Here is a 9,811-nt window from a genome sequence, read left to right as displayed (position 1 = left end):
GTGGAGCAGTATCTACATAGATTTTCTGGCCATTTTCTGATTAACTTTTTGTTTTCTTTCTGTTAGATTTGTATGAGTTGTTTTGTAGATGTCCGTGTGTGGATGATGTATGATGTGCAAATATTTTCTGCATTCAGCAGGGTGAATTTTTGTTTTAACAATAGTTTCTTTCACTGTACAGAAGGTTTTTTTTAGCTTGCTGTAGCTCCAGTCATTTATTTTTGGTTTTTGTTTTTCTTGCTGTTGTCCCAAAAGCATTCCTATAAGTCAATGTTGTGGAGTGATTTGCTTATGTTTTCTTCCATGCATTTTAAGGTTTCCAGTCTTTAATCCATTTTGAGTTAAGTTTTGTGTATGGTGTGAGTAAGTAGTTTTGTTTCACTTTTCTGCAAGTGACTGTCCAGTTTCTGCAGCAACATTTGTTAAAGAGACTTTTCTTTCTCCATTGTAGACCCATGAGATTTACCCATTATAAATCTATATTGCATAGATTAACTATGCAATAAATGTGATTTTGTTACCAGACTCTCAATTCTATTCCATTTTTCATGTCTACTTTTATTACAATGCCACACAGTTTTTATTGCTGTAGCTTTATAATATGGGTTCAATTCTGAAAAGGTAATACGTCTGTTCCTCTTCTGTTTTATCAAGAGTGCTGTGGCTAAACAACAAAGATCTTGAGAACATTTTGGTTAGAATAGAATTGTTACTTTATCCATCTTCAGGGATAATTCAATATGTTCATTGTTAAGAATGGTATTATCTATGGAGTTATTTTGTTAATATTTGGAAACAGAGAGTTTTTTTTTTTAATTTTGAAAGAATTTACAAAATGTTATAAACACAACTATATATATTGATTGTGTGTGGTGCAGAGATCACTGGTAGCTCAGATTACTAGAATTTCAGGGGGAAAAATGAAACCTGTAGCTTAAGTAATAGAACCACAGAGACCATTTAAAGCAAATGAAATTTGCATGATGTAATCTAATGAAATAACTCTTTTAATCTTCATTTTAAAGATCTAATGAAGTAGTTCCCTATTAATTGAATAATTTTACTTGTCCTCTTGCAGTCTTCTGGGTAATATTTTGGCTACAAATATATATTTAAACATTATTTTTGGTGCCAAATAAAAAAGACAGAAAGCATGATCATGTCATTAGCAGTTGGCAAAGCAGCATATGGTAATTCTTATCAAGGTTTCATAATATAAAATATAAAGAATTAAATAATTTTCTAGTTTGAATTAATTGGTCTATAACCAATTTTTTTTGTTTCCTTAACAGTATTTTCTTTTTCTTTTCTATGCTCAATCAGCACATTAGTTAAGCTTGTGTTATTCTTTTCAGTTACTTTACATTGTGGAAATTAAACCTATTCATGACTTTAAAAACCTCCTTATCAATGTACACATCAGTAAACCCCCAACTGCAAGTGTCTGGAACCAAGCTAATCAAGATTAATGCATTCATTTAACAGATGGTTACAATGTTATTAAAATGCAAATGATTGGTTTCTGCTAATTGTTCAACATCAGAAACAATTAATCAGGGAATTTTTTTCATTTTCTAATAGCCTTTGTAGAGTTTACCTCTGAAGATTAACATAAAAGACAAATATGTAAATTTCTTTCACTAACCCCAGGAGAGTCAATCAACTTGAAGGAAAAGTAGAATAATGATTATATATTTATAGTAACGGAAAGAATCCTTTTAGTACTATAATTTGCTCCTGAATTGTTTTGCACCCAATTTAACTAGTCTCTATATAATTATGTTTACTGGAATATCTGTTCAGACATAATGGGATTTGGTGCCTTACTATAATCAAAAAATGCAATTTAAAAGCTTGAGTATATAAACTGAGATATGATGGTGGTTCTCACCAAAAATAGTAACATTGAGGTAGAGAATATTTTATATACACTAAAATAATTTGAAGTTAAACTCCAAAATATTTCATCTTTTCATTCTTTAACTCAGTAGTTTTCTGTTGAGTGCAAGCAATGGACAAACTGTATTTAGATATAAAATCTATATACTGGGGAAAATATTAATGGACAATAAGAGGAAAAGAAAATTGGAGTTATTAGAAGACTTGCAGACTGAAATGTAGGGCTGACACCTATGCTAGAGAGATGGAAGGAGGATTAGATACTAGGAGCCAATACTGCAATCCTGCTCTGAGAAAAACTTGACTGGACCATTGCAGGAAGCCTAGAATGAAAATTGTTTGGGTGCTGTGTAATCAAACTCTCCTAAAGTACAGTTTCAATGTAGAAAATAATCAGGGGTCTAAGTTCCCAATCATCCCTTCTCAAGTCTTCACTCACAGTTCATTTACTGAAAGTAATGGTTGAAATGCCCATTGATTTTGTGAAGCAATATACTATGTATTAAAACAATATTGAAAGGAGTTGCCAATTAAACTCTATGCTCCAGATGTATTCAATTATTTAGAATATACAATGGGATGATTACATCTTTGCCTAGGACACTGTTGTCACAGCTGGGCTTGTTTTTGTTTTTGCTTTATAGGGAAAAGATTTTACAAGAAATGAGAGAATACATAATTAACACTGTGACTACATATTGACCTTATTTAATTCAAGCAAACACATGCATGTTGTTTTTATATTGTATATTTCCTAAGATGTATTGGGGCAACTTATTTTGTATTCTTTCATTTCTAAATAAATTAAGAATGACAACAGTTCACTACATACTTATGCCCTCATGTGAAAAGCAGTAACTTCAGTTGTCCTAGTATTGGGAAAAAATGACATATAATTAGAGTATGCCCACTTTATTGAACTGAATTTGCAATTCCTTTGTAGCCTGGATTTACAAAATATCATTATGAATTTTCTTTAATAAGTAATATTGATTAGAATATTCAAATTGACCATCATTTATATATTAAGATACGGCTACCATGAAAGCGTGATTCAGACTAAATTTTATCTTTCATGTTGATCAATATAATCCCCAAATCAAATGTATTGCTCTAAAAATTATAATGCTAAGCAAATATCGTAATTATTTACCAAAATAATAAATCTTTATCAAGTCCCATAATATACACCTGAAGACATGTGATCCTATTCTATTAATCCTAAACAGTGTTATAAGCCAATGTTACTGCAATTAAATAAAATTACAGAAAGGACCTGAGATAAAGAAAATCAATTCAAAAGTATGTACTTAAATTTACTGAATCTATATACTGATTATATCTTAACTTGTACCAAAAAATCTCTGATATGACCCCATATGGTTTCCTTTTCCTAAGCTTTAATATTTTCACCATAGAAGAATTCAAAATAATAATGAAAAAATTAGTATGTAGTCAACATAACAATTAAGTTGTGTTAGTATTCTTAAATGTGCAAAATTTTGAGATACAAAGCATGAATTTCTGTTTATAATATATAAATTAATATTACTCTTGGCCTTTCTCATTTTCTCATTATGTTCTATCTTTTCCTAAGAAAATAACAATAACACATTCTCACTATCCTTCCTTTACAGAGGAAATAGTTACATTTTAAAGAGAAGTAGAATATGTATATAAACAGACAATAAATTGTTTATCCATAACTTAATACTAACTTTGACAGCACTCAATATTTTATTAGTTTGTTGTACTTCTTTACATTTCAAAAATGTTTTATATTTGCCTTATCAAAACTGATTGACAAAGAGATATATGCATGCATACATAAATATTCATATATACACATACATATGCTTTCACATATATCTTAAAGATATTATTGTTTTAAAGATGGGTTAATATTGTATTGAAATTTCTGGTAAATATCACAAGAGTGAATGCAATTTACATTATTATTTTCAAACAATACTTCAATGACTTTGTAAAATCAAAAGATGAAAAAAAGGGCTCTGATTATTGGAGCAGAGGCTAGCATAATATTTTTATGGAATACATGGACATTTGAAATAAACATATCATTTTATATTAAGTTAGTGCCACACAATTTTAGTGATAAAAATCAGGACACTCATTAGGATGGGAATAAGTAGTATGTCTAATAAGTTGTGAATTCTTAGCCTTTTCCATTACTACTTAGTATGTCATGAACAAATTCCTATGAAAATAAATTTGACATACATTAATTCTACAATACTGAATGATCAAAGAGCAATAAGTGCCCATTCTTTATCCATGAAATGATTCCATAAATCTTCTATTTGCATTATTTCCAGTAGAAGACAGAAATGAAGAGTTTACCCCCATCAGTGTAACTGCTCCATTAAAAGGTACGTGGTTTTTTTTTAAGTCTTAATGTCAATGGGCATACTAAATTTCAGGGAGTACACATAAATTTATACTGATAGTAATTTATAAAATTGAAGATTTAGAGCCTCCCTTAAATAACTTGGTCAACATGATTGGTTTCCTGCTTAAGTTTTTGATTCTCATTACGTCTAGGCATTGTATTGACAAGACAATCAGTCACAGCATCCCTTAAGCTCTTCTAATACAGACTTAAAGTACAGATTTACCTCTCACTAGCTCCTTTTTCTGTAATTCCTGTGGATAAAAAGTCTGCCTGCACCCAGCCAACTACTTATTTCTTTCATCTTTTTTCTTTTTTTTAAAGATTTATTTATTTATTTATACAAGCACTGGGTACAGTCAGAAGCACAAGACGGTGAGAGAATTCACCAGAGCCAGAGGGGAGAGCAGAACAGGCAGACTACGAAGTAAACTGCTGAGAAGAACAGCGGGCGAGGTAGGAGAGGTCTGTCGCACCATGTGCGACGGCTGTCAGCCGGGGATCGAACCGGTGCTGCAGAGGCTGTGGGCAGCTTCGCAGCCCAGCGCTCAACCGCTGTGCCACCAGGGGAGGCCCCAAACTACTTATTTTCTATACAAAATTTGACAAGTATAACTCCCACATTAATGCTAATTAGAGTGTCTCACATTATGGACAGAAATGGTGAATAGAATCATATTTCAGATTCTAAACTGTTGAGCCCTTATAATGAAAGCACAAACCTACTTACTTTTAATCCAATTAATTGCCATCCACCTGCTAAGTAAACCATATCTGAGCCCACAATGTCCTTCAGACCCTGTGACTATAACAAATCCCCAGCTTTCCAGTGGCCAACCTCTGTCAGAAAGTTAATATCCGTTTTCCAAACCTCATTCCATATCTTAGTGAATAAATCATTCCTGTTCTTTTCTTTATCTCTATTCATTCCTAATCTCTCAGTTAAAAGGGAATCAACCTTGGGGCCTCCCTGGTGGCAGAAGGGGTTAAGCACCACATTATGAAAGCTGACCACAACCTCTGCAGCACGAGTTCAATCCCCGGCTGGCCAGGGAGCTACACACATGGTGCAGCAGACCTCTCCTGACTCGCCCGCTGCTCCCCTCAGCAGTGTGTTTCAGTCAGTATGCCTGTTCTGTTCCCCACTTTGTCTCTGGTGAATCCTCTCACCCTCTGCACATCTGGCCTGTACCCCAGCTCTTGCATGCATAAATGAATAAATCAAAAAAAAAAGGGAATCTGCCATTTCTTAGCAAAGCTTAACTGCAAATGAAAGTTTAACCTTGGATCATTTCTAAAACTTCATGAACATTTGAAATCGAACAAATCACTCAAATGTAATATCAATCCTTCCAACATAAAACAGCTTGGAATTAAAGGAAAAAAAAAAGATAAGCTCCAGATTTAAAACAGTTTATCACATACCAGAAAATAACCTAACTATTTGTTAACTGCTTTCAGTATCCTCAGAGGATAAAAACTTCATAGATAATAAAAAACTTGATAGATAATGGTGAGTGGGTGTTGCACAGCTGGAAAATATTATTCTATAATTAAAAATGTATAACAGATTTTAAAACATAATATAACAAGGAACTTGTGAACATGAACATAATATAAAGAATAGTTTTCCTCACTTTCTAAAACTTCTGATGACTTAATCCTTAAATTCTCAATGGGTGGGACCTCCCCGGTGGCGCAGCGGTTGAGCGCTGGGTTGCAAAGCTGCCCACAGCCTCTGCAGCCCCGGTTCGATCCCCGGCTGCATCCCAGCCCCAGAGGAGGGTCCCACATGGCGCGCAGACCTCTCCTGCCGCCCGCTGCTCCCCCTCAGCAGTGTACTTCGGTCCTTCTGCCTGCTCTGCTCCCCGCTCTGGCTCTGGTGAATTCTCTCACCCTCCTACGCTTCTGACTGTACCCAGTGCTTGTATAAATAAATAAATAAATCTTTAAAAAAAAATTCTCAATGGATGCATGTGAAGAAAGTTCATATTGAAATATACCTAATCTGCTGAAAGTTGCTTTCAGAATCTCTGCTCTACACTATCAGCCAAAACTCTTCATAAGTACTTTGTTTCATTCTTAGTTTAGAGGATTGCTCTAAGTCAGCATCAAGAGGAATGAAGACCAAATAAAATATATTTTCACATCCATCATAACTTACAGAATGAAGTTACAATGAATCTGTCACAATATTCCATGCTGACACTAACTTACCTTTCTTTGTTTATCAGTCTTTTATCCTCAGTTTTATTCATTCCATATGAAAACTTGAAAATTTCTCAATTTCACACAAATGCTGATGTGTCATGTGCCATGCAATTCATACATGCACTCAACACGATTTATTTTACCAAGAATTTGAACAATTCTGTGGTCCACACTATTGCAACCAAAGAGAAGAGAGGATCAATAGCAACCTTTCTTGATCTCATGCGATGGTGTTCATTCACCTTTTGCACAAGTTATTAAAAATTACTTACAAACCATTGTGTATTTTTATCTTTAAAAATGTATGTAGTTATAAAAATGTCTTTTTCTACATTGCATCCCATGTTGAAGAATTGTCCATCTTTCTCAAAATTTTCTCCAGCACCATCAACATAATTCATGTGAAGTCATTTTCAAATCATGGCCATTCTAATCATTATATTGAAATTCTGCTCAAACATAATGTTAACAACTGAGAAATACTTTGTTTGAGCCTAACCAAACAGCACATGATACGTAAAATTTCAATCTTTCTTATGGAAAACACTATCTTCATCTAAATTAATGTTGTATGATTTTTGACAGTCATAACTAAGTTGGCAAACAATTCAAACCTCTAAGTGTCTTTCACATAAGTTTTCTAGATCACATATAGCATATTAAATTGAACTTGAGTTTTTGATTAACACAGTTTTTACATGAGGATCTCTCTCATGTTTCATAGGGTATAGATGTACTTCAAGTATTATTTGTTCCTTTTCTGAAATTAAAATTTAACTGGCATTCTCTATGTGCCTTAATTTGTTAAATCTGACAATCCTACTTTCAGATGATGCATTAGGCTAGATCTTTCTCTTCATTTATCAGGAAGTATTACTAACATGACTTCTAAATTTTAATATTTATTCCTATTTTATAACAATTGATTTTTTATAAGTAGATTACTATAGGGTAAGGTAGAAGGTATCAGGCTTTTCTGCCCTCCCTCCATTAGGATGGATGACGGACCCCTGCGGTCCTGAGTGTGTGCCTGATGGTGGGCACCTGGAACTCGCCAGTGCTGATGCAGGAAGAGGCCTAATGGACTTGGGCAGATGGACTTGAACTGACAATCCCGCCAGAAGGTGGAGGAACTTTGGCAAGTTAAGTTTTTGGGACCCTGGAGGAGGATGCTATTGTTTGTACACCCCAGGAGATGGGAATCTGGGGGTGGCCAGTGGGCCTTGATGGCCAAAAGCAGCCTGGGTATGCCCAGCAGCCAGGCAGAGGAGAAAAGCCAACTGAGAAGGCAAAAGCTGCTACTGATGCTAAGTTTGGGAAGCCCTGAGCGGATGTTAAGCACTAAGTAAGCTGAGGAAGGCCAGTGAGTCTCGTAAAATCACCCATGGGTGATGCCCTGCTTGTCGTCGAGTGAGGGTGAGGAGCTGAGGAACCTGTCCTTCGGGGATGGGTGGGGAACGTGGCTTGGGTTGGAGCCCAAGCTGAAGAGGGGACCTGAAAGAGGCCACATGTAGAGTTTGGATCCCCGACCCATGTGCTTGTGCAGTGGGTTGGCTTGAGTGCAGGGGTCTGCGAGTCGCATGGGTGGCTATGAAGGCCGAGTGTTGGAGCGACTGCAGACAGAAAGCCTGAGGGCTGGCGATTACCCCCAACAGTATAGAATCGCCAATCCCAGAGCTAGTGCATCCTGGGGGTGGATGCGGTGTGTGGCTTGTGCCGAGACTACAGCCAGAGAAGGCCAGGAAACCTGACGGCTCCAGGTATGTGACAGAGATGTCTGAGTGGTTTCTCTCCTTCGTATGAGCAGTGCCTTCAGCAGCAGATTTGGTGGCTTATCTGCTGTTGCCAATAATTGTCTTTTGTGCCCAGCCTGGACTTATTTGTGTTCTGTTGTATTTTGTTATATTGTGATGTATTTGCTTTTGTGGGTCATGGCTGCAGTGTTTGTTTGCTAAGAAACAAAATTGTATATATGTCGACTGTATGGCAGAAAACCCTGAGGGGGTGGACTGTAGGGTGGGGTAAAAGGTATCAGGCTTTTCTGCCCTCCCGCCATCAGGATAGATGATGGATCCTTGCGGTCCTGAATGCATGCCTGATGGCGGGCACCTGGAGTAGGGTGTGGCACAGGTAGATGGGATTCACCTGGGCTAAGACTGAGTTTATAAGGGCGGCGGCGCGGGGACGCCAGCAGAAGCCAAGAACGAAGGGAAGCCTAGAGAAGATGAGAAGCAGAGAGAAGGCCAGAGAGCCCAGATAGAGTGAGATTTGTTGGGGGTTGGGAGGGCTGCCAGCCTCCCAGCCCCCCAGCACCACTGCCTGCCATATGCCTGGTGAACCTAAATAAAAACCTGCAAAAGCCACTGAGGGCTCCAGGACTCGCATTTACCCTGTCTGCATAGAATCATTGAAAACCTGCACTGTGGTCTTCCAGCCCCGAAATATGGATGTTAGAACATTTAAAATTATACCTGTGGTTTACATTATAATTACATTGGACACTATTATCTTGGTGGTGTTGAAATTCATTCTGAAAGTTGTAGCTCTAAATGAAAAATCTGTTTTTATTTGTTCTTTTAACACTTGGAAAAACTTTTTGTGCCCTCTTTTTGTGGTTTGTTTTGGTTTTTGACATTTTTAAATAAAGAGTAGAAATTACTATAAGAATTAATTATACATAATGGATTTATTTTAAGAATATGTTCCTCATATTGATGAATAGGTGACTAATAATAATTTGGAAATTTATTTCAACAGAGTAATTCACTGGAAATATATCAAACTAATAAAAAGCTGGGAAACATGTGTCAGCTATTTTAAAACTGTCCATAATTTGCATTTAGTACATTTGTTCCTCTGAGAAAAACATTTACATAAAACAGTTTAAATTATCATGCAAAACTAAAATGAACATTTATTCATGTTTTATTTATAATGTATTTGACACATAAACACTAAAATAAATTAAGAATCTTACTACTAGTAATATATCTCTCAGTTAACAAGTTTGCTGAATAATCTCTAACATTCCTATGAAAAAGGAGTCCATTTATTAATAATTAATGTGTATTAATTATTTCATTTGCCATACACTAAACTCCACATGAAACTTGTGATAAAATCACTTGCTGTAGACAGATAAAAATCACAGTTGTAGACAGTGTGGCCACAGTGCTGGGTACAAGCATGTCTACACATGGACAATTAAGATTAAATCCATCTCGGCTCACTTTCCCGATTACAACAGGTATTCAAAGAATTCAAGTTTATTTATCATTTCCCCAGTCTCTT

This window comes from Talpa europaea (genome assembly GCF_964194135.1).
Source record: "Talpa europaea genome assembly, chromosome: 5".
Lineage (NCBI taxonomy): Eukaryota > Metazoa > Chordata > Mammalia > Eulipotyphla > Talpidae > Talpa > Talpa europaea.
This window is presented reverse-complemented; position numbering follows the sequence as displayed.